Genomic DNA, 25,446 nt, shown 5'->3' on the forward strand with positions numbered 1-25,446 from the left:
CTTTGGCGGAGATCATCTTCGTGTGACTGCCATTTTGCCCGGTCTAGCGTGGACCTTCACTCCCATCTTTCCTATGCCTTCTTCACTGGCATTGGAGTACCCATCTCTGCCTTGGTTTCCCCTTATTTCCTTCTCCCTCTGTTTCTTTGAAGGGTCATTTCTCTCTGTAGGCTCCCAAAGATGAGGGCATTCTGTCACCCTGCCCCGGAGCCCAGGGCTCTGACCACCCTTCCATGAGGGCTGCAGGAAATGGCCGTCTTCATGATACTGCCCCTGAGGCCCTTCCCAGGTAAGCTTTCTTCTTCCCGGCGGAGGGAGCTGCCTTTGCCTCCCCTGCCTTTCCTGCTCTGAGACCCCAGCCGCCCTCTGCAGCACATCGGTTCCTGAGCCAGGGGGCGTGATCTCATCTCCAGGCTCACCACGCACCACCGTCACAGAACTGCTCCCCCTACATTCTCTGCTGCTGCACACACCTCCAGCCCATCTCTGTGGAGCTGCCTCTGCTCCCAGGACAGACTCATGGACCTTGTTTGTGCTGTTCACACCCCTGCATCCCCTCATACAGAACCTGATAAATCACGGCTCGCCAGGTGGCCTCTCTCCCAGCTCAGCGAGCCTCTCCAGGGTAGAAAATGTGTCTGGACCATCTCTCCAACGCTGGACCCCGAAAGGCTCTGGCCAAGAAGTTCTTTAGCCAGAGTAGCTGTTTGCTAAACACAGGATTCCAGAATTTGAGCCTGACCCAGTGAAATGGGAGAAGGTGATACTGCGGAAAGATGAGATACCCACGGTCCAGGTGGGATTGGAGACCCACGTGGAGAAGTGGCCTTGGGTAGTGCAGTGGCCCTCCTCTAGGGGAGGAGCAGGGATGTACAGATGGAGGTTCCTCCCAGGTTTCTGGGAAAGTGATCCTCTGATGGATGCTATTTTCTGAACAAAGCCTGAGCAGCGAGGCTAGGGTGGTGAGGGGTGTGTGGACAGAACACGGGAGGCAGTGGTTGTGTTGGGGAAAGGGACGGCGCGGTGCCAGGCCACAGGGCAACTGCAGCGGTGCCATGGAGCCACACTGGTACCACTGAGGTTTGAGGCAATGATGGAGAGGGGAGCGGTTTGCTTTTCCTCCAGCTACATGTATTTGTGGTTCTGGAGATTGAACCCAGTGGCCTTCTACCACCGAACAACACCTGCAGCCCTTTTGATTTTGCAACAGGGTCTCGCTCATCGCTGAAGGTCTTGTTAAGTTGCTGAGGCTGGCCTCAAACCCATGATCCTCCTGACAGCCTCCTAAGCACTGGAATGACAGGCATGCACCATTGCACCCAGCTCTCTGTCTCTATTTTGTTGCGTGGGAGTGGTCATCAAGTAAGTGGGTAGTTAGATTTTACCAAGATTGGACATGCCTTCTAAGTATAAAGAAGGGGGCAAAGACAGATAGACAGACAGAACCACGGAAGATGAATGTGCAGACAGCAGGTGGCGGGTCCATGGCCCAAGGCTCCGAGAGGTGGAGGGATTGCTGGTTATCCAGAAGGATGACAGGTGCAGGAAGACACCTGGCAGGTTGCTTGAAGCAGAGATTGTGCAGCCGTGCAGTTTCTGCAGTGGTGAGGTCAAGGGCATGCTCCCCAGGGAACAGGTGGGCGACCACAGGCTGGAGCCAGCCAGGTAGAGGGACACAGAGGCCCTGGTGTCAGGTGGGTCCTCATAATGGATGCTGGAGTCCCCATCGATGGTGTCAGGACAGAGGTGGAAGGAGAACGGTCAAGTCTGAGTGAGGGTGACATGGGGCAGTGGGAAGCCCTGAGACAGGGACGGTGGGGAGAGGCAGAGTTGATTAACACGGGATTCAGCGGAAGGAGAATGAGGTTTTAGAGGGGACACCAGGGAGCCAGGAGGATGCCACCCTACCTCCTGGCCTCGGGCTCTCGGGCTGTGAGAAGGACAGCCTTCCTTCAGGAAGGAGCAGGCCAGGCCAGGTCTTGATAGGGCAAGGGCTCAGAAAAGATGCCAAGGCTACAGGTGTTTATGATGACAGGGCCTGAGTGGCTGGAGCCAAGAGGAGCTTCACCTGGGCCTGGAGGCTTCAGGGTCTGCGGGATGCCCAAACTCCACCAGCTCCGTGTCTTGGTTGGTTCTGGTGCCTCCCCAGCTGAATGATATCACAGCCGCTCATGGACGAGTGTTAAGATGCTGTGGGGTGAGGGGTGCGGCCGTGGGCATGGAGCAAACAGCCAGGTGAACCCAGCACTTGGTGAGGGAGGTTGATGGCCCCGCCCTCCACACTGTTGGAGCTTTGCAGGTAAGAGACAAAGTGCATTTCAAGGGCAATTGAGCACCAGAAGCCTAGCTGAAGCTTGGCAGGCGCTGGTAGCACAGGTGTGCGGGTAATTGTGATACATGGGAGATGTGCTGAGGTGCTTGCTCTGGGCTGGCTCTGCGGGCAGGAGCGCAGAGGGCTGGGCAGAGGTGGGCAGGCAATTTTACCTTCCTGCAATGGTGGGCAAAGACATGTCTTTATTTCTGATTCTGAGTCCTCTGCCAATGAGATGGGGGGCACTCAGCCTGCTGGCACTGGTTTCTAAGAAGATGCCCATCGGTCTGGCCTTCATAGTCCTCTTCAGAGCCAAAACATGGCTGCAAGTTTTCCTCAGGAACCTGTCGCCTGGGACTGCTAATAACATCCATGCCACCCTTGCCCTCCCATCTTGCAGATGAGCCAGCGGAGACTCAGAAACGTCAATCATGGCACCCATACCCATTGCTTCTCCGGTGGGGTCAATTGATGGTCAGACGCAGTCTGGAGGGCGGTGGGATTGTGGCTGGGATGGGCAGGGCAAGGCTGGTGCTGCCGGGGAGGGAGCAGAAGCTTCCTGGAGGGAGCAGTTGAGGGCAGGCCCTGAGAATGGATCTGGAGAGTTGGAGAAAGAGAATATTTCTGGGGAGGGGATAGGTTGGGTTAAGATGGCAGTCGGATGAGTTTGAGCGTTGCTGGGCTGTTGTGCTCTTGCCGAGTCTGTTTACAGGTCATGGAGTTCGCCATTTCCCTTGATGCTTTTGTGTGGCTGGGTTTGGGTGACCTCTTAGGATGGTGTTAGCCCCGCCACCGCCTTTCAACTCAAAGCTTGCTGCCTAAGGGGAGAGGCTTTGCCTGGCCTCCCAGCTGCCCTGTGCTTCCTACAGTTGATCCTAATTAATTGTCTTATTGACCCCGAGGAACAGGTGCTATTGGCTCCATTGTACAAGTAAAAATGGAGGAACCCTGAAGGCCCCAGGATTTGACTCTGTCCCTCCCACCACTGACGGGGCTATGGAAAAAGCTGGGAACATTAGCTGTGCCCCCTGAACATCCCAAAAGAGGGGTGAGCCCAACGGCAGCCTCCCCTGGGAATCTGGCGGTCACCTGTCTGTCCCTTTGGGAGCTGTCCCGTGAACAGGGGAAGAGCTATGAAATCAGGTGCTGGGCCAGGACCAGCCGTAGCCCTCCCTGGCTGGGGCTCCATAGTTTCTCTCTGCCTTTCGTTCTAGCATGGAGGGCTGGGTGGGGCAATCTCTTGAGTCCCTTTGCCTCTACAAGAGGGGTGGCTTGTATGCCTTTTTTTATTTCAGTCCTGCGATATTTGTTCATCCCAGCCTCTCTGTGCGTGGACTAGATGCTTCCTGGGGCTCAGACATTTTAGGAGCTGAGACCTGTTTCAACGTAACCTGCAGCCAGCGTGGGTTGTCTCGAGATGGGCTCCCCTGCTGCCTCCAACTGCACCCCTTAAGGTCTGTTTGGGTCTGAACACCCCTTGGAAACAGTCACTTATCCACCACCCATGGGGCACACACTGGGAGCTGTGTTCACATATTATTTATTTATTCCCTTGCCAGGAACAAGATTCCTACTGTGTGTGTGTGTGTGTGTGTGTGTGTGTGTGTGTGTGTGTGTGTTACTGGGGATGGAACCCAGGGACATTCTATCTCCAAGCTCACCTCCAGCTCTATTTTTTATTCTTTATTTTGAAACAGAGTCTCACTGAATTGCAAAGGGCCTCACTAAGTAGCTGAGGCGGCCCGCAAACCTCAATCCTCCTCGCCCAGCCTCCCAAATGCTGGGATTAGAAATGCGTATCGTTACACCCAGCTCTGGGATTTTCTATTTTATAAATAAAACCCAGCTGCCTGTAGGGATAAGTAACTTCACTATGCTCCCACAGCTTGAGAGTGGCAGAGCTGGGATTTGAACCCAGAACTCTGTGGCTTCAAAGCCTGGCAGATACCATGTGGCCTATCACTGAGACGTCCATCTGGATGGGATCCAGGAGGCAGAGCAACCACCGTAGTGACCCTGCTCGAGGGGTGCTCCTCCTCCTCCAGGCTAAGGAGTCTACACTCCTGGCCCATACACTTCTCGGGGCCAGTCCCTAGAACGGGGGCCCTTTGGTGGCCGCACTGGGTGGGCAGGGGCCTCGTCTCCGGTTCTCTGGTTCGGGCAGGCAGGCGTGAGCCGCGGCTGTCTCCAGGCACCCATAGGATGAGTAACTGATAGTGATTAGCTAAATCATAACATCGCTCATTCCACGCATAAGTGACGAGCAAACTGGTGCCAGGCCCCGACGAGCGGCAGCGGGCACCCCCGCCCCCCACCCCGGAGAAGCCACCACGGTGCAGCCTCCCCGTGTGATCTGGCGCATCAAGCGCTGCGACAATGAATATAGATTGACCTTATTATAGCAGCCGGCTGCTGGTGCCAGGCGCAGCCAGGCATACTTTCCACAAATTAAAGGTGTCAGCATGTAATTTACGGTTCATGGGGGAGAGGGGTGGTGGGGGTGGGGAGGTGCCGAAGCAGGTAGAGGGGGAGGCGGGTCGGCTGAGGGGCTGGCACCAGGAGCCCGGCTCTGCTGACAGGAGGCAAAATGAGGTGTCATTTTCCTCCTGGTTTGCTCATTCTAGCTATTCATGGCTCCAGGGGGGAGCCCCCTCTTTCAAGCATCCCGCCCCCCATGCTCTCTGTGCATGTGTGTGTATTTTTTCAGCTAAATTACTGGTTTTACCTGAAGAGCGTAAAGTAGGTGTGCTAATTTACGGCTCGGCAGATCAAGCCGCGGTGTGGGAAGCTGTCTGGGAAGCCTGTAATACGACATCATTTCACTAACACACCCCAGAGCGGCTTGACATCTCGAGTTGGGCCTGTGATTAAAGTTGGAGTCTTCTTCCCCTCCCTCTCCCTCCGCTGGCGCGGGGAACAGATTAAACTCTAAGTAATAGATCTCGGGTTCCTTGCCATCCCACTGATATACACAGTACACAGTTTGACACAAAGAGTAAGTTATACATCACAAACAACAGCCTCTGCCCTTCACCGCCCAGAATTAATTTCCCATTTGCTAAACCTCCCTCTTCTCCAAGCCTGTTTGCCCAAGGCAGGGGAGGTGGATTCCTCCAGGTAAGGACCAGGAAAGGTAGCTCAGGAGAGCTACTTTAACCCCAAAGGTTTTCAGAAGAGGAAACGGAAGCTGCAGAGATGGGGCTCAAACTCGGCTTTTTTTTTTTTTTTTTTTTTTGCGGCACTGGGGGGCATTCTAGCTCCGAGCTACACCCCCAGCCCTATTTAAGGGCCTCACTTAGTAGCTGAGGCTGTCCTCGAACCACAATCCTCCTGTCCCAGCCTCCCAAATGCTGGGATTACAAGCGTGTGCCACCACGGCGGGCTTAAACCTGACTCTTCTAACAGGTCTGCAGGACGTGCGCAGAGCACAGAGGGTGGAGGAGCAGCTTTTGCTCTTCTGCTGCTAGTTTTTAGGACTCTCCCGGTCCCTTCCTGTTGTCCTCAACCCTGCTACTCTCTCCGTGTCTCTTTGAACCATTTAGGGGAATTCTGTTTCCGGTAGCGCCCTGGGTGATGGCCAGGGCACCTCCTCTTCACTAAGATGTCCTCTGCCCAAGTCGCACATGGGGTAGAGGTGTCGGGGCTCCACAGCGAGGCGGTGTCTTTCGGGGGCAGTCCATTCACCCAGCAGTCCTTGCTTGGCTTCTGACTCACCTCCCCCCACTCCAGGCCCTGGGGTGAGAGCTCCGTCGGCTCACCCTGGGTGGGGGCCTCACTCATGGCTTTGGGACGCCGAAATAAGAGACTTAAAAGTGGAGGATTGATGCCGGGCGTGGTGGCGCACGCTTGTAATCCCCGTGCTTGGGAGGCAGAGACAGGAGGATCGCGCAGGTTCGAAGCCAGCCATGCGTGCTGGCTTAGGAGACCCTGTTTCCAAATAAAAATGTAAAAATAGGTCTGGGAGTGTAGCCCGGAGGTAGAAGGGCTTCTAGGAACCCCAGTACCACAAAAAAAAAAAAAAAAAAAGTGGAGGATTGGGGAGGCTCATTCACCTCCCCAGGGCCGCCCAACCATGGGCAGCAGAGTCCACTTCTGAACTCAGGGCCAGCGTTCTGCAGTACTGAGCACCTTGCTCTACGCTGTGGAGGGGTTCATCTTGCTGAGCTTGGGTGTGCAGGCGCGCACACACGCACGCTCACCTATATACACAGGTGCACAGATGACTCTGGGCCTGACCGGCCAGAGCTAAGCCTGGGCAGGCAGGCAGTCCGGTTGGAGTAAGGGCAGCGGCGGCAGATGGGCTGGGTAAGCCAACGAGGGCATTTTGGAGGAGGCAGAGGAGTCCAGTGGGTGAATTAGAGTGTGAATGGGACATGTTACCCGTAGAGGTTTCTGACTACCCCTCAGTGGACTGTCTGGACCAGAATCACCAAGTTGGGGATGGGGTAGAGACGCGGCTAAAAATAGAGACCCCACACTTCATCCCCGATTTACTGCAGCAGAATCTCCGGGGTGCAGCCCAAGAATCTGTTTTGTTTTGTCTTTAGGCAATGCAGAATGTTCTCCCATCTTGAGCACCACAAGCCCTTCCCCCGGCACCCCCTGCACAAGGGGAAGCTTGGGAGGAAGCACAGACAGGCCAGGAGACTTGCTCGGGGTCTCGCAGCAACCGGGGGCCCAGGTCTCTTGGTTCCCGAGGCATTGCTCGCCCGGGCGCTCATCCACCTGGGGCTCTGCCGTGGACAGGGCAGAGCCGCAGCCTCCGTGGAGGACTGCCTCCCAGCCTCCTCCCCCACCCTGCAGCCGGTTCTCAAGATGGCAAGCGGGGGGTGGATGAAGGAGGGGGCACAGCGAGAACGCGCCTGGAATAACATGACATTTAGAAACATGAATCACTGGCACTTTCTGTTTTCTGCGGCTCCCCCTCTGCACTGACACTCCTGCCAGGCGCTCTCTGCGAGCTGGAGGAGCACCAGGCCTGGACATCATGGGCTTGGGGAGTCGGGCAATGGGGGGTGGGGGGCAGGGGGAGCGGCGGGAGCCGAGGCTGAGAGCAGAAACGGGGCTCAGGCCTGGCACTGCCTCCGCTTGTTGGGTGACTTGGGGCAAGGTCGCTTTGGGGTCCTCAGTGGCAGCCTCTGAGTGGCCGTCAGGCTCCTTGGGTGAGGAGCTCTTTCTACTCTGACCCTCCCAAGGTCCTCCACATCCGTAGGAGAGTGGGCAGGCGCGTGGGGTGGGGTGTGAGACCACTGTGCAGCAGCGTGCCCTTTACCACCGTGCACTCAGTGAGTTGGCCAGGGCAGGCCCGGGGCAGGTGCTCAGTGAACACCTGAGCAGAGGAGGGCAGAAAGGACAAAAGGAAGAGGAGCGAGGCTTGCGTGATGTGCAGCGCCATTCACTGGCTCCTGCGGCCTCTCTTTTTCTCTTCCCTCCTCCTGGAATGGAGCTTTTCTTGCAGAGGATGGCGCACTGGAGAAGTCTCCCTATGAAATAGAGTTCTGTTCTAGTGCCTGGCTTCTCATAGCAACCTGGGCTCATAACTCTGCAGACACCCAACTCCGAGGAGCACTCTGGGTGGCAGGAGTTACTCAAAGCCCAGCACCCTAACCCCGGAACCCGGGCAGACTACCAGCTCTAAGGCCCCATGCGGCTGTCTCCACTGTAGAGCCCTCTGTCTCGGAAGGAGCGGGGAGGGTGGTGGTGTGGGTGGAGCTGTCGGGGAGTAGTGTACCCTAGGAAGTGGGGTGCCAAGGTGGGGAGAGTTTCCATGCAAGGCCCCACTTGTGGCTGCTTGCCAGGTTTTGTCACCTGCCACCAGCTCCTAAGCAGTGGTCTGAATTGTTCTCTGCTTGCCCTGATGTGTGACCGCGCATGTGGTCAGACCACCCTATGCTAGCCGGGGCTGGTCTCCACCAACATCCTGGCCGGCAGGAAGTGCTGGGCTGAGCCTCTGCAGATGATGGGGTCCTGTTGTCAGCTACCCCAGCTCTGCTGAGATTGGTCACAGTTCACCCAGTGAAGTTGTAGGCGACACCCCAGGAGGTCCGCCCCAACCACCCCAGGCCACAGGAGTCCCTCCTGCTCCAAAGGCAGATTACGTTTGTTCTGAGGGAGAAGAAAATAAGGATGGGTGGATACAAGGACACATGGGATGAGCACTGTGCAGATGTGCAGATGGACCTGGGCCTTGTAAGGGACTCGCGATGATGCTTATTTTACAGATGAGGAAACGGGCTGAGATCCCAGCCCAGGTCTGTCTGTCTCGAAGTTCAGCGTGCTTTGCTCTTATTCAAACCCATGTTCTACTATGTAAGAGTTCTCTTTCGGACACTGTCTTGTCTCTGTGGCTCGGCTCTGAGTTCACTGAGCACAGAGGCTCTGCCCTGTGTGTACCCCTACAGCTGACCTGATGTTGGCCCAGGGGAGGGTCAGCAAAGAATCCGGGCATTGAGAGGGAAGCAGAGAGGGGCAGAGGCAGCTGCCCCCCCATCAACTCCTAGCATTGTGACTTCAGGCTCTAGTTAATTTCTCAAAACCTCTGTTTCTTCATCTTGCAAATGGGAGTGGTATGCAGCGTTGAGTTGCAGGCTCACTGGGTGAAGGTGAAGTGAGGTCATGAGGGTCAGGAGCCCAGCACAGAGCCTGCAAATGGGGGGCATGTGCTGACTACTCTTGCCAGCCCCCTTACTTCATGGGGCATCCCCTGCCCCACCAACTGTATCCTGAATTTCCCATCCTGGAGGAAGCCTGCTGGCCCAGGCCCCAGTGTGTGCATGGGTCTGGATCTATGTGGTGGACACACAGGGCCTGTGTGTCTGTGTCATTCACTGGGGTGAATGCACACTGTACAGTACATCCTGTCCCCAGACTTTCTCAGTCCTGAAAGCCAAGGCTGGGTTTTTTGAGCCTTCAGACACCCAGAGGAAGGTGAGGACCTTAGACACTGGCTACCCTTGGCTGACCTGTTAGAGAGAGCCTCCAGCTATGCACTCCCGAATCCACAGCAGCGGGGACAGATCACAGCACTGCAGACAGCTCCTGTAGGCTCGCTGCCAGCCATGTCTCAGTCAGCTGCTAGAACCTATAACGCTGGAGGAGGGAGCTGGAAGAGGAAGCCAGAAGTGGGGTGGAGGGCCTGCCTGCAGGATCTGAGCCTCCAGATAGCTCCCCTAATACCTGGGCTTCAGAGGCAACGCTCCTCTGAGTGCTCAAACCAAGCAAACCTCTCAAAGGAGAGTTTGGCATAAGGCCGGAGAGCTATGGGCGCTGTTTTCTTACTGCTGAATTATCACCTGGGGGCCAGGAGGGGCTCAAGACGCCTCTCTACAATGGCAGGGCAGATGCGCGCCATCTCTTGGCGCCTACCCCCTTCCCTGCCACCAGGCTCCCCTGTTCCCCCTGCCCCAGACACTGTGGGTTTTCTTCTGTCTCTGCTGTTCCCTCTTCCTCACACAAGGGACTCTTTCTTCTCAGAATCACGCAGCTCCCATGGGCCTCCATTCTCCAAGGCAGGCAGGCAGGCAGCCTTCTCTTATGGTCTCCATAGCCCGTATCTCTAGCAGGATTGCTCTTATTAGATTGCTTCTTGCTTCTCTTTTCATTCCCCTGCAACAGTGGAAACTCCCGGGAGCTGAGAATTTGCATGTTTAAACTCTGCCTGGATCCCAGCACCTAGCCCTGTGTGTGCTCAGCCCACATCTGAATGAAGAGGAGCTCCTGCAGAAGCAGGGACCATGAGGCTCACCTGGAGAGTTCTTAGGACATTCCCAGGGATACCGAGAGAAAAGCAGCTCGGTTAAGCTGACGCTGGTGGATGGAGGCAGAGGGAGGAGTGCATCCCAGTTCCTGTAGTCAGAGTCTGCCTGAGGAGGGCAAGGTCTCACCTGGAACATGACACCTCTGGCTCCCAGCTCGAAGGTGTGTTAGCCCTGTGGAGGAGGCAGGGGCCCGGGCAGGTGCCGTGTCGGGCCCAAGGTCCCACTGCACAGTGAAATCAACCTGTCTCTAGATGATCACTCTTCACTTGGCAGGCGAGACAGAGGATATAGGAGGGTCACGCTTGTCTTGTTCAGCAGAGCGCTAGTGGGGACTCAGGGGAGGATCTCAGAAAGAGTCCCAAGGAGAGAAGGCTGCCTGGGGGCCCTTTGGAGATGTCCCTGGACAGAGGTCAGTAGAGGAAGGTGGCAAGAGCCGCTGTCTCTGAACTATTCAATTTCTGCTATCAAGGAAAAAATAAAACCAGAACAAGGTTAGCCTCTCACGTATATCTATTTGTTTGTTATGTGCATTCAATTATAATAATATGTATACTGTAAAGATGAAACTATATGGAAATTTGAAAGGAGATTTTCAAATGTAAATAGCATTTCCATTACTTTCTTCCCATAGACAATGGCTCCCCACCATGGAGAGGACAGACCTGTGTGCCAACCCACGATGTGCCTCCTTTGCCCGGTGGCTTTAGACACAGCCCCCTCCTCTGTAAAGAAGGATAGCAAGTCCTACTTTGCTGTGGCTTAAATGAGGTGATATGTGCCAAGCGAGGTGTCTGACCAGGGCTCTGCAGGCCGGACAGGCTCCTGCATGGTATCCATGGCGATTATCATCAGGATAGGCTCACCCTTTCTTGCTAACATTAATAAACCTCGACTCTAAATATCAGGGTCTCACAGTCCTGTTTTCTGAACTGGCCTTTTCTAGCAGAGATGCCAGGTCATGGCTGGCCTGTGACCAAGATGGCAGCCTTCCTGCACTGAATCAGATGCCCACTGCGTGGATGTGGACAGCTGGACCCAGGACCTGGTTGTTCCAGGATGGGGCTGAGAGGCAGGTCAGATTTCAGCTCTCTTCATGTTCTTTTGGAAATAATCAAAGTGTCAGGTTGGGTTCATGGGCTGGTCACGGTTTCCATCCCTCCCTAACTTCATAAGGCAAGTCCATGAATTATACAGTGCGGGAGCAGCCGGTGCTAAGTAAGGATGCATCGCAAGCTGGGCTTAATAAGGACACTCCAGCTATTCTTGGAAGACATTTGCAAGTCAAAAATATGTTGTATGGAGATCTGATGTCGACTTCAAATTCTGAAGATTTCAGCTGGGTCAGCAGTATTTTATGTCACATCCCATCAACAAGAAATGAGGAGGGGGCCCTGCACTTTGTTTGGCTTTGTTTTTAATTTTGACTTTTTGGTGATAGCACAAATGGTCAAATGTGCCTGCCTCCTCCCACCCCTCCTCCCAGCGATGTCAACACATCTCATGGACTCGTATGGTGTGGATAGACATCTCTTGGCTGTGGAATTAGTGCTCCTACCATTATAGTTTTATGGTAAATAGTGAGAAGATGAAAGCTTCCTGTTTTCTTTCTTATTTTTTCACCAAGTTTATATTTTATTTTATTTTGCAGGTCTGGGGATGGAACCCAAGGGCATTCGACCTCTGAGCTATACCCACTGCCCTATTTTTATTTTTTATTCTCTATGGTTTTTTTTTTTTTTTTTTTTGGTGGTACTGGGGTTCCTGGGAACCCTTCTACTTCCGGGCTACACTCCCAGACCTATTTTATATTTTTATTTGGTAACAGGGTCTCTTAAGCCAGCGCAGCTGGCTTTGAAACTGTGTGATCCTCCTGTCTCCCCCTCCCAAGCACGGGGATTACAAGTGTGCGCCACCATGCCTGGCTTTTTATTCTCTATTTTGAAATAGGGTCTCACTAAGTTGCAGAGGGCCTCCTCACCAAGCAGCTGAGGCTGTCCGCAAACTGCCATCCTCCTATCCCAGCCTCCCGAATGCTGGAATTACAAGTGTGTGCCAGTTCTTCACCAAGATTTTGTATGGCCCATACCTGCTAATCTCTAGAACAGGACTATACCACGTGTTAGAAACTCAGCTGAGAAAGAGGAAGGAGAAGAGAATATGTATTTTACCAGTTGTCCAAAAATAGCAAGTGACATTTATTTTTAAAAAAATATTAAAGTGCGCCGGAGGACGAGAACCAGAGTCAAGAGTAGGCAACCAGCGTTTCATACAAAACGCCCCATGTGGGAAGAGTCCAGTAACCTCAGAGGGCTGCTTTGGGACTGCCTGGAGAAGGGGCTGGTTCCTGAGCAGATGCTGGCGTCCAGTGATGCAGGGCTCTCACTTGGGCTTGCCTTTATAGCCGAGCACTGTTTAGAGTGTTCAAGGGGAGAAGTAAGCCGATTTCATGCACCAGGAGGGGAGGGAGATTTGGAAGCTGGAATACCTAAGAGGTGTTTGCAAACTCCTTTTCTGGTCACTGCTGACAGCAAAGATCATAATTTCCCTAACTCACCTCCTGGGACCCTGGATAGCAGGTAGCATCTTCCTCTGGTACACAAGAGCCAGATGCATTTTGGGAACTCCTGAGTGTAAACCCAATATGGTGCTGAAAAAGGTAAACACCTTTGGCCACGCACTGTGTGGGGACAGCCTGTGAATCTGAAACCATTTGGGTTAAAACAGTCCACATGCCCAGAAGTAGACCAGCACCTCTCAAACTCAACTACTGCCCACAATCCCCTGGGAAAGGTTATTGAAATAAAGACCCTGATTTTGGAAAGGGCCTGAGATGTTGTATTTCTGGAAGTGTCCAGGCAAGGCTGCTGTTGCTGGTCCATAAACCCCATTTCATGTTGTGCGGGTATAGACTAGGTTCATTCTTCTGAGGAGACTTGGTTTCAGACTTCTGTGGGTGAGCCCTGGGCTCAGGTGCTGTGATGGAGGACCCCTGGCTTCATGACTGCTTCCTGATTGTGCCCTAGGTCCATGAGGTTGGCCCTCTCAGGGGTGCTAGGCAGGCATGGTCAGAGTGAACACTGCACCATGAGTCTGGAGAAGAACTGGATAGTACAGTGGTGTGCTTCTGTGTCGGCTTCATCTAGCTCCCCAGGCCTCAGTGCTTGGCCGGGTGACTGATGGGCACGAGGCCAGGGCAAGCTGGAGGAACGGAGGTGAACTCTACCTTGTTGCCCTTTCTTTCCTCTTGGGGGTGAAAAGGTCAGTCTGGCATTTCCAGAATGGACTCAGGCCAGCCCGTCAGGGTGGCTCTCTGAGCCCAAGCTATTTTACACAAAGCCCTGGCAGCTGGTGGAAACGTAAGGTTGGAGTCTGCACGTAGTCGGTTTGTCTTTAGCTGGCTCCTCTTAAAAAAAAAAAAAAAAAAGTCAGCCTATGGAGGAATGTAACTTCTCATCTGAGCAAATCTGACAGATGGATTTTCCCCACATTATCCCTCAGTGTTACAACAGAAAATGGAGTGAAGCACCTGCTCCCTCCTGACTAGGTATAACACGAGCTGAGGAAGAGAATGTGAATGGGGGTTGGCTAAGCAACCATCATATCTGCATTCCTTCTGAGACTCTTCAAATAACTTCTTTCATCACCTCAGGTTCTGCTCCCCTTCTAGCAACAGCCCCACCAGGGGTGATGGCTCATGTTTGTAATCCCAGTACTTAGGAGGCTGAGACAGGAAGATTGCAGGTTTGCAGCCAGCCTTGACTACTTAGTGAGGCCCTCTGCAACTTAGTGAGACCCTGTTTCCAAATAAAGAATACAAAATAGGGCTGGGGGTGTAGCTCAGAGGTAGAGGTGGAATGCCCTTGGGTTCGATTTCTAGTATCACAGAAAAGAGCCCCATTTTTATTTAGGGTTCTAGGTTTTCCTGCTTTGGCCCACAAGGTCTGTTTGAGTGAGGCTGAAGCCTCAGCTCCTGGCGTGGATCCCATGGCCCAGGCCTCCCCTGTCAGAACACACTCCACTGGTCATGATGGTTGGTTCAGTGGGTTTAGGCACATGGCGTGGGCTGCTCAATCACAACAGGTCTCTGTGTCTTCACTGGACAGTCTGTTCTTCATCTCTGCTGTCATCCATCACTGCATCCTTGTTCCAGTGACTCTTGTCAGCATCTGTTCCCATGGGTGTCTGCTGAGATCTGCCATCCTGTCTGGTCTTTGGACAACTTTCCCTATCTTTTCTGACATCAGCTGGATGTGACCGTATCCTCATCTGATCCTGTTTGACATTCTCTCCTGTTGTTGTTGAGCCCCTGGGGAGGCTCTGCTGCTCAGGTAAACCCCTTCATGGAGAAACACATCTGTTCTCTGCATCAGGCTGGGGGAGTGGGGCTTTCTGGGCTCAAATGTCTGGTTTCCTCCTTCCCAAGGTGTGCTATTATCCCAAGGTCACACTCTTCTTATTTTTCAAACTCAGAGACTCATGGTTCTGTGACTTTCTCTTCCACCATGATTAGAGGAGAGGAGTGTGGCTTCTTTCCCCAACCTTGCACGTCAGTCTCCCTTTCTCATGCTCCTCTGCTACCTTTGCCCTTGGTTAGCTACATCGAATCTCAACAGCATGACAATAGGGTTCTCCAGCGACCCTTCTTCTAGTCTACACTCTATACCCCAGTTCCTTCATCCAGAATTCATCTCTGCCATGAGATCCAAAAATCTATTTTGGAGCAAAAAATACTGTTTTCTCTTTGCATTCTTGGTATGACCGTTTTCCTTGGGGCCAAGGTACCGTTGACTGTACATACATACGGGACACATCATCATCCGGCTGTGGAATTGATGATGCTCTCAGCTGCAGCCTTCCTAGGTCTTGCGAAGGTCCAAGAAGAACTAACTTTTAAAGCTAGGACACCCAAGACCTAGTCTTGGTCCGGGTACTTAGTTGTTGCATAGTCTAGCGTCATTCAAACTTTTGGAGACTTACTTCTCATCCCTAGAAAATAGAAAGAGTAACAACAACCTTCCAGGGTTGTTTTGGGATCAAGGGAGATAATATATATCAAAGAGACCTGCGAACTCTAAAGCATCTTATGAGCCTGAGGCACCATTATTCTTCAGTTTGTACTCAGTGTTAACTCAGTTTTGAACTTCATTGTGCAATTCTTAAAAAAAAGTCTTTCAGCTGGGCGTGGTGGTACACGCTTGTAATCCTCGCACTTGGAAGGCAGAGACAGGAGGATCGTGCAGGTTCGAAGCCAGCCGCGCGCGCTGGCTTAGGAGACCCTGTTTCCAAATAAAAATGTAAAAATAGGTCTGGGAGTGTAGCCCAGAGAAAGAAGGGCTTCCAGGAACCCCAGTACCACAAAAAAAGTCTTCCCTTTTGTTATTCTCTGACATTCGTTCACAGAGCTATGCAAGTGCTGTATCGTGCTGAACTACTTATTTTTAATGTACCTGTTGATTTCTTGTACTGTATGTGAGGATTTGGGGGGAAGGAGCTACACCTACTTTCTCTTGGTGACTCCAACCCTGAGCCAGTGTTGGGTATGGAACAGGATCTTGGAACAAATTTATTGGTGAATGAGTGGGCACTTAGTAGGACTCAATAAATTCATGTTGGATAAATGAATCGTCAACCAGGTGCATCAACTAGCTGGAGCTTCTTTAGATGAATGGTTCTCTACTACGGGCAATTTTTTCTCCCTCCTCCAAAGGGATATTTGACAATCTAGAGGTATTTTTGGCTATCATTGCAGGGATAGAGATATTGGTGGATAGGGGTCATATTGCTAAAGGCATATGACAGTCCCCACAACACAGTGCCTAGCTCCAAATGCTAGTAGTACTATGGCCAGAAGATCTTCTATAGGCTCTCTCTTTAAACAGTCCTAAAAAATGGATTTGAAGAATTTGTCGAGACTTAAATGTGGAGAAATCTGGAATTTGAAGGCAATCAGTGCAACCTCAGTTAAAATTGGACTTTAGTTTTTAAAATGTTTGAAAACTACTGTTTCTTGATTGACAAAAGGAAGGGGGGGTGGAAAGATGGCTAAGTAATCAGGGAAGTTTCTGGCAGCTATTTTTTTTAACCTGGTTATGGAAGAGGAGAGAGGTGTTTGGAAATACCAAGCTGCAGAGGAGAAAAAAAAATGGCATGAAAGCAGGGTAGGGTGGGGGCTAGTGCATGCTGGGAGGCAGAGGGCTTGCGAATGCGTGCCGAGTTCCATCGCTGCCCATGAGCCCCTGTCTTCCTTCCTGCGGGAGGCATTTTCTTCCCTCCCGTTGAATTCAGACATGAACAGAGGACTTGATTTGGCCAGTGAAATGTGAGCAGAAGTGACATCCACTTTGGGGCAGACAGACACTTTCAGAGTAAGTATATACTTCCCCTCTTCTCCTTTGGTTATTTAGTCAGCCTGGGACCAAGAATGAAACAGCAGCAACACAGGGTGGGACCTGCAGTTGATGTAAAGCTTGAAAAAGAAACAAACCTTAGATCCCTTAAACCAGTGCCATTTTGAGGGGATTATTTGTTATTGAATCATCAATTAGCCTATCCTAACTAATACACTATAGTTGGGCTGATTTAATTGAGTGGGCATCAATCTTTCCCCCACTTTAAGTTAATTTGCATGGGGATTTCTGGGAGGACTTGGTTGGAGAAGGATGAGTATAGGGTACTCTAAATAGCTCATTTGTCCGTCCGGGTTCTCAGAGCTTAAGGAGTCAGGATTCATAGTAGGAAGGACCATGGGAAACCAGACAAGGCTCTCAAAGACCCTTTTCCTTCCAGATTAAGGTAAACAACAACTTTACCAAAAGATAAGATGGTTCTATTTTTTTAACCACCACAAATGTCACTATTATCACAGATGACATTAATTTTTAAGAGAAAAGCAAGAAAATATGTCACATTTCTGCTTTGTACATATGCTGATTGAATGAAAAGTTTATACCAGATGCCAACTTAAAATAAGGACATATAAATATTTAATTGTTTGTATGTATGTATACATTTCTGTAACACAATATGTGTCTATATAGACAGAGTACTGGTTCTCAATGGGGGGGGGTTATTTTGCTTCATAGGAGACATTTGGCAGTGTCTGGAGGCATTTTTTATTATCCCAGCTAGAGGACGGGGAGTGGGTAGAGACCTGGATGCTGCCTACCATCCTACAGTGCACAGGACTGCTCATATTATCAGGCCCCAGACTGAGTTGAGAGGTCCTGGCGTGGACCTAGGAGTTTGGAAACTGGCAAGTGTAAGGACTTGGAGTGTTGGCACCTTTCTCCAGAGCATCGTTATCATGTGTTACCATGCACCTGCTTGATTCATGAACATGCCCATCTCGGCTGACTCATCTGGAAGCAACCACGCATCACAGGCTTGTGGGAGGCCAGCTCTCATGGCCCTTAGGAGACACAGTCTCTGTGTTCCCTGAAAACACACGCAAGGTCAGGGGCAGCAGTCCTGCTCCTTTCTCATGGTGACCCTGTTGATTGACACCTAGTGTGTTGTATGGCTTACCTGGGCTGGGAGCTGCAACAGGGAAGGCAAAGGTGTGGCAAAGAGGAGGTGAGAAGAGGAACCGGAGAAGGGAAGGCAAGTCATTTCACAGTTTTATGAAGACAGGAGCTTTAGCACATCATTTAAACCAAAACCCCTACAAGAACTGCTTTGGCAGTGATATATATATATATGAAGATATCATGATGTGTGATTTTACAGCTATCTGTAAAATGTTTACATAGGCATATAAATGGGTACACATATTAGGAATGAGGTGAAACATTTACTTGCTAACAGCTGGCACCAAAATTCCACATGGACAGGGAACTGTCTTTGAGAAACTTCCTTGGTGAGTCATTGGACTAGAGAGAGTAGAGAGAGACTCCGAAGGTAACACTGTCAGCTGGACCCCACACGACAATCTGGCAGGCTGGTGCAGCCAGAAAAAGGCCTAACTTTTGCTCCTGAGATGGGGGATCAAGAACACACAAAAGGAGGACACATAATAGAGAAAAAGAAGAAAGACAAAGTGGACTTCAAGGTGGTGAGGTGCTAGGATGCTCCGTGGGTGCTGGAGCCCATGTGTGGTGGCTGTAAAGAAGAGTGAAATCAAAAGGGCTTTTAGGCATCACCATGGCTCTGTACCATGCTGCCTCTTCTCTCTCCCCTGCCTCCTCCTGCTCCTTGTCCTCCTCCACTGGGGACTGAGCCTAGGAGAGTTCCGAGCTGCACCCCAGCCTCTTAACATGGGTTCTCAGGAGTCATGCCAACATGAGATTTCTATGTAACACAAGGAGACATGCCAAGGAAGGGCATCGATATCTAAGCACTTCACATCAATGGCCAGTCATGTGGTTGCATGAGCAGAGGCACAGTGTACAAAACAGAGGAGAGAAGAGATCCGCACCAGCCCAGCTGGTCAGACAACGCTTCCAGAGAGAAACTGAGGGGCTGCATAGATTCCCATCCTAAAGCGGGAACCCACCGGGGTGGGTGCTATAATGAAATAGAGATACATGAAAGTACAAATGTGGCACCGAAACTTTTTATTCTCTTAAACAGGTAGGATTTTAGGGAGGCACTGAGTAATTTTTTTTCCTGAAGAGGGGGAGTTAAGCCAATTAAGTTTGGGAATCTATGGGCTGGCGTCATTAAAGGAACTGGCGAGTGGCTAATCGACATATGGGTATAGGAAAGATGCTCAACTTTAATAGAATACGGGGAAGTAAAAATTAAAGCAGCGGAGTGGAAAACTACTTTGTTCACTTATCAGATTATCAGAAATGAGAACCCTGGGTGTTCCTAGGAGTGAGAACTAGAGCTGTGTGCTCCCTCCATCTGGGTACCACGGATGCTGTTGGCTGAGAGGAGCAGGGGTGGGGTGATGCCAGGAGCAGCGTTGGCATCGTGTTAAAGGGAGGATGGAAGCGGGTTCCTCGCTCTTGTTTGTAATGCCCACAGACACTGGGGGCAGAGAGAAAAGCCCCGGCTTTCCCTTCTTATCAGCTTAGAAGGCTCTTTGGGGGAGCCCGAGGCTGGCCTGGCATGGGAGCGCAGCTGGACTGCTGGACCTGTTGGGCAGCACTAGATAACAAACACAAGCCCCTTCAGCCTGTTTTCTTTCCCTCCTACCTTTTTCTGGTTAAGTTTCCGGGCACGTGTCTCCGGGCCGGTGCCCACATATGCGAGCAGGGCCAGGATGAGGCAAATGTCAAGGAGGTACCTAAAGCTCTCTTTAATTTCATGCCTGTGTGTCTCACCCTTGTCCCGGTCCTAAAGCTGGAAGGTCAGTAATTCTGATGACCTTGATCTTGACCTGGTGGCCTGGTTCTGCAGTTTGCCCCTGTACAGCTGGCTTGCTTCCTGTGGAGAAGCTGGTGGGCCAAGTAGAAATCTTGTCATCCTTTAAGGAAGCAGGGTCAGAAAAGGAAGGAGCTGGCTACCACCAGATGGTGCTTCATGGAACTTGGAGGCTAGGCGGTCTTTGCACTGGCCCAGGGGTAAGCGAAGAGGCCTTTGGTGTTGGAAGCATCACATGGTGGGTGGATGTGGAGCATGTGGATGTGGAGCATGAGGATGAGGATGTGGAGCATCCTCAGAGGAGGCCGTAGGAGAATGGCCTTTCTTGGGGTGGAGAGTGAAGCCCCACTTGGAGCCTTGGGACATCCTCATGAAGCAGCAAAAGAGAGATCTACACTAGTAACACACCGGGCGACTCCTCTGAGCCAGGCGCTGCATTGCATCTCATTCCGTTTTCCCAACACCTCTATGATCACCTGCTATTTCAGGCCCTCGGAATAAACCAAGTCCCCAGATCCCAACCCCCTGTTGGGAACCCCCATAGCCCCAAATCCCAAGGGCTCCGACAACCAAAAGATTTTTATAACTCACTTGGTGGCAAGTGAGGACTGGACTGAACTGATCTTAATTATCCCATTGACTGTAAATATCTACCTGCTTCCCTACAGAATACCCATGTGTTTGATGGCAGGGTGTTCTCCAGAACCCACCGGATGTTACATGCTTTGCTGTTATGCACCAAGTAACTTTCCTAAAATTCAGCATTTTCAAGTGTTAAAAAATCTGGTCCAAAGATAAAGCACTGTGGGCCTGTATCATTTCCATTTTACATATAACATGGAACAGAGGTTCTGTGAAGAACAAACCTAGCCCGATACTATGAAGCTGCCAAGCAAGGCACAGAAATAACCCCGGGGCTCTGACAGTCCATCCTGCTCTCTCAACCCAGGAACGAGCTCCGGACTCCTTACGGGCATGTGAATTTGGAAGGTAGAATGACAGCATTTTCTAATTTCTCCCTGACAGCTTGTCACATCCTTCCAGTCCAAGGAGCATTAAGGCACAATCCTGAGAGTCTACCCCCCCCCACACATACACACATACATCCCTCCACCCGCAAGGGCCAATTGGATCCAGCATCTGAGATCTTTGTAGAATCCTTTCAGTTATTTTAATAATAAGCTTCAAAAAGCTTTCTGTGCTTTGGATATTTATTATTTGGGGACCCATTTGCAAGCAGAGATTTATCTGCAGAAAGCCTGGAGTTTATGGAGCCTTTTGTACTGCAAATATGTTCGTGTGACTGAAATAGAAATAAATGCCAGGGCATTTCTTCTCATTGTCCTGGTCCATGTCACCCCTCCCTCACTCTAAGCCCTTGCTGGTTCTGTACCCCTGCCAGAACTTCCCTCTGATCCCATTTTCGCTCAGTAATTTAATCCACCCAACAAACATTTATTGAGTCTCTGTTGCTGCTGACACTGAGAGGTTTTTTCTGGCTTATTAGAAGAAGATTGATCTAGCCCAGCACAGTGGCGCATGCCTGCAATTCCAGCTGCTAGAGAGGCTGAGGCAGGAGGATCACAAATTTAAGATCAGACTTGGTACCTCAGTGAGACTCTGATTCAAAATAGAAATTTAAAAGGGGGGGTTCTGGGGGTGTAGCTCAGTGGCCGTGAGTGAAGTGAGAAGGTGCTTGAGAGAGTACAGTGCGTACCAGCAGAGAGCGCAGACCCTTCACACACACGGGATTCAACAGCAGAGGCGCAGGCTCTGCACAGTCAGCCTAAGCTCTGGCTCTGCACGTGTTTGAAGTCTCACTTTCTCTGGGTATCCTGGGTGAGCTTCAGGGTGGCTTGCCTCAGGATCACAAAAGAGCTGCCCGTGGCATGCACTTGACAGCCAGGGACAGAGAAGTGAAAACATGGGCGCCTAAAGCCAGCTGGGCGCTCTGACCGTGAGGAGCTCTGACGGATGAAGCTTACCTTTACCATGCCGCCGCCAACAAAAGCATGCGAGTTCTTTTACCAGAGACATTTTAATACAGAGAACCAAGGACCAGAAAGGCAAAGTGGCCACTGAGGATGGCAGAGAGAGTAACTTGTATCCTTGAGGAGGAAAACAAATAAAGAAATGGGGGGCACTAGGACTTGGAAGTCTGCAGAGGGAACTCTGCGGAGCTGGGCCTGTGGCAGAATGGTACATCAAGGTAGGAAGGAACGCGCCGTGGAGACCTGTTCACCTGCTGACAGCGAGGAGAGAGGGAGGGAGGGAAAGAGGGGGAAGGGGTCCTGGTATCTCCCTCAGTGGAGCTGAGGTCTCTGAGGGTCACATTGTGTGGTTGGTTCTTTTTATTTATTTATTTATTTATTTTTGGTACTAGGAATTGAACACAGGGGCATTCCATCTCTGAGCTACACCTTCAGCCTTTAAAAAAAAATTTTGCAACAGTCTTTCTCAGTTGCTAAGGCTGGCCTTGAACTTGTGACCCTCCAGTGTCAGCCTTCCAAGCACTAGGATTACAGGCGTGTGCCAGTCTGAGAGTGTAATACAAAGGCGTGACCTGGGTCCACACTGCCAGGAATAGGAAGCAAGCGGTTTCCTCTCTTGTTCCTCCTGGCGGGCGGGGAACAGCCAGGCAAGGGCAACGAGGCTCACTGCCCCCCACACCCCTGGCAGTGCAGAGCGGGGGAGCGTAGCGCCCACCGGCAGCTGTGTGGCAAGGGTTTGTCCCAGCTCACCTTACCTCTTTTTACTTGGAGCCTGAGTGCAAGCTAGAGTCACGCCCCTCTGGGCAGAGGTAGTCTGTGTCCTGGAGCATGACTGAGCAGAGGGAGACGCTGTACCATTCTGGAGCATTCAGCTGGGCGGGAGCGTGGGGGCTATGTGAATTTAGCCCTGATTGTCCTCTTGTCCAGGTGAGGTGTAGAGAGGACAGCCTGGACAGTCATGTGCAGCCCCTGCATCTGCCCAGCTACGGACACACGGTGCATTCATTCTGTGACATGTGGGCCTACGTACTACACACACGCACACACATACACACACACACTCACACACACGCACACACGTACAAAAGCACAGTTTCTACAGAAGTACACAGAGAGACTCTTTGCTCAAACACAAAAGGGAGCTGGCTGCCGGTGCTGTTGCACCCTTCCCCTTCCCCTGGAGACTAGGAGGTCAGTGGCATACCAAGAGGCCTCCATGCCCCCTGGTGTGCTTTGCAACTCACGGGTTCCTGCCCTTCTCAACAGCAGGACTCTGGGGCTGGCTTGTACAGAGGTGCTTCTGCGAAAGCCTAGCAAATACAGACGTTTTCTCAGTGAACCTAGACCAGGAGGCTGTTTCTGAAGGGCTGGTGTAGGGGGACAGAGTTTGGGGGGTTATGCAACTTCAGGCAGGAGGTGCTAGGAAAATTTGGGAGTCTCTTTCAGAATTCCTTTCTGAAATAGGCTTTCAGGTCAGATAAGATCCTAAAAATGATCTAGTGACAAAGGTGATGATGGTGGTGATGATGATAGCTGTCTTCAGTTAAGTTCTCTGGCACCAGACTCAGGCGGGGGTGTGTGAGAAGCTGGGGTACCCATGGGAGACATACCTGTAAAGAAGTAAGGAGGCCGGCCAGGCCAGAGGGAGCAGGGGAACCCGAGCGCTGCTGCCCATCCCAGTCCATTCGGTGGAGCTCTGGAGTTGGATGGCCCTTTGGAGAGTCTCTAATCAAGGTAGGAAGTTTGACTCCTGAGTCCACATAGCAGCCAGTTACTGGCTGTGGTCCCTTGGAAGGACCACAACCTTGGGGCAGGCAGCCTGCTGCAGCCTAAGGCAGTGCCCGGTGAGAGAGACAAGCCTGGGGTCTTTCATATAGTGAGCTGGAGGATGGAACACTGGCTCTTAGGAGGACAGCTGCAATTCTGCGCAGAACAACACAGCATCTTCCTCAGTGATGCTGGTGATGATGGGGGTGACAAGAGCTACCGCCTCCTGATGGCCCACACTGAGCTGGAAGCTTTGCCTGGAACCCTGCCCCTCTCATTCCCACTGCTCCAGACCAAATCACCAGAGTCTTTCATTCCTAATCCTTCCCTTTTCTTTCCTTTCTGCAATGCAATCCATCATTAGGATTTATTGGCTCCATCTCCAGAATAAATCCTGAATATTTCAACCTATCTCCACTTCCTTAAGTCTAGCCCAAGCCATCAGGCTTTCCCCGGCCAGCCAGCCCTGTAACTCTCACCATCCGGGTTATTCTGCCATCCCTTCTCCATTCTGCAGCCAGAATGACCTCAAAAATCACTTTCCTAAGCAAAGCTCTTGTGTGTGTAATGCGTGTAGTATTGGTGCTCACCACCACACCCAGCTTGAGCAAGGGCCCTTGATCACTTCTTGCTGCATTTAATATCAAGTCCAAACTCTTTGCCATGGATGCAAGACCCCATGATTTTCTAGCCCTGTCTCCTTTTCCAAACTCTATTTCCCTCCCGGCCCACCATATTCTACCACACTGGCTCTCTCTTGATTCCTTGAACACATCAGTTTATCTCTGTCCCAGAGCCCTTGCAGTAGCTGCACCAGACTTCCCCAGGGCCAGCCATGCTGCCCCCTCTGGTCACTCAAGCCCCAGATCACAGATTCCCTTTCTAGTCAGGCCACCCCTGGCTGCTCTAATTCTTATGAAGATCTCAGTCCAGTCTGGCATCAAGGGACAGGGGCCCCATCTTGCAGCCTGGGGCTTTTTGCAGATGGAGCAAGGATCCCTCCAGGCAGCACAACCTGGAAGGAGGGTGTCTTTCAGAGAAAAGTTCCCATGTGGTGTATTTCCAAGATCCTGGGGCTGTTTGGAGACCCTGGTGGGGCTATAACACATCCCAACTGGGTAACTGGGTACTGAGTAGGCAGAACCAGGAGGGCATAACTTGGCCTCACGCCCCCAAGTGAGTCAATTGCCAAGGGGAATTGACTTGAATTCATCACCGAATTCATAATTGCACCGGAAACTGCCCAGCCCTTGATGGAACAATGAGGGAAATTTGGTTTCTGGGTCTACCGGCCCCGGGGCAAGTAAAAACAAAGATGAGGTTGGAAATATTTTTAACATGTGTGTTTTCTTGGGTCATTAAAAGAGAAAAACAAGCTCTTGAGCTGTTTGAAGGAAACCGTCATCCAATTTACAAGTAGTTCCTGGGGGAGTTTTGGCTATGGCCCCAAACACAGAAGGACTTGGGTCAGGCTTCAGGGCCACTGGGGGATGGGAAGGTCTCTGGTCAGGGGCAGTGCTGGTGGAGATCCAGTGCCTTATGTAAGAGGGTGTGCTTCTAGCAAAGAGGCAGCAGCCTGGGGTGCCCAGTCCCAGGGCCCAGGTGGCAGTAAAGCCTAGTTCCCAGGAAGGGAGCAGAGACCTCTATGGAGCAGAGGTAGTAGGAAAAGTCTTCCTGTGCATGATGGGCTCTGGTGAAAGTGTGTGGGCTTCCAATGAGCAACAGTGAAATAATGGGCCATCCATCCCACCGCTTCTCTTCGTCCCGGTGGAGGAGTGCTTGGGAATGTCTTGCATCAGCACCCCACCTGGCTGGCGTCTGATTATCTCCAGCAAACATACACCAGAGGCGGTCCCTCGGCTGGGAAGCACATTGGCATCTTGGAACTGCTTCTTGGAAAAAGCGCACGATTGGTGTGTGACCAAGCTCATTGAAGCCTGCGGAGGAGGCAGGAACCAGGGCCTGGAGGGACGCAGGGGCGAAGAGGGAAAACCTGGGCTGCCTCCAGAGTGGGGTCCAGGGAGGCTGAGCACAGTTTTGGTTTGTGAACAAAGTCAGGCAAAAGGCAGAGAGAGAGAGAGAGAGAGAGAGAGAGAGAGAGAGAGAGATGAAAGTAAGGTGAGGAGGGAGTTAGTGTTTGCTAATTTGAAGTTAATTTTGAATTGCCTTGAAAATCACCACGTGGCGTCCAGTTCTGCCTTTGATGGTTGAAAGAAAGCAGCTGCTTTTATTCCTCTTCAGGACTTGTTCCCCCCTTCCTTCCACCCCCCAATAGTGAGGCAAATTAGGCAGAGCAGCAGTAGGAGTTGCCATC

The sequence above is a fragment of the Muscardinus avellanarius genome (genome assembly GCF_963383645.1).
Source record: "Muscardinus avellanarius genome assembly, chromosome: 3".
Classification (NCBI taxonomy): Eukaryota; Metazoa; Chordata; class Mammalia; order Rodentia; family Gliridae; genus Muscardinus; species Muscardinus avellanarius.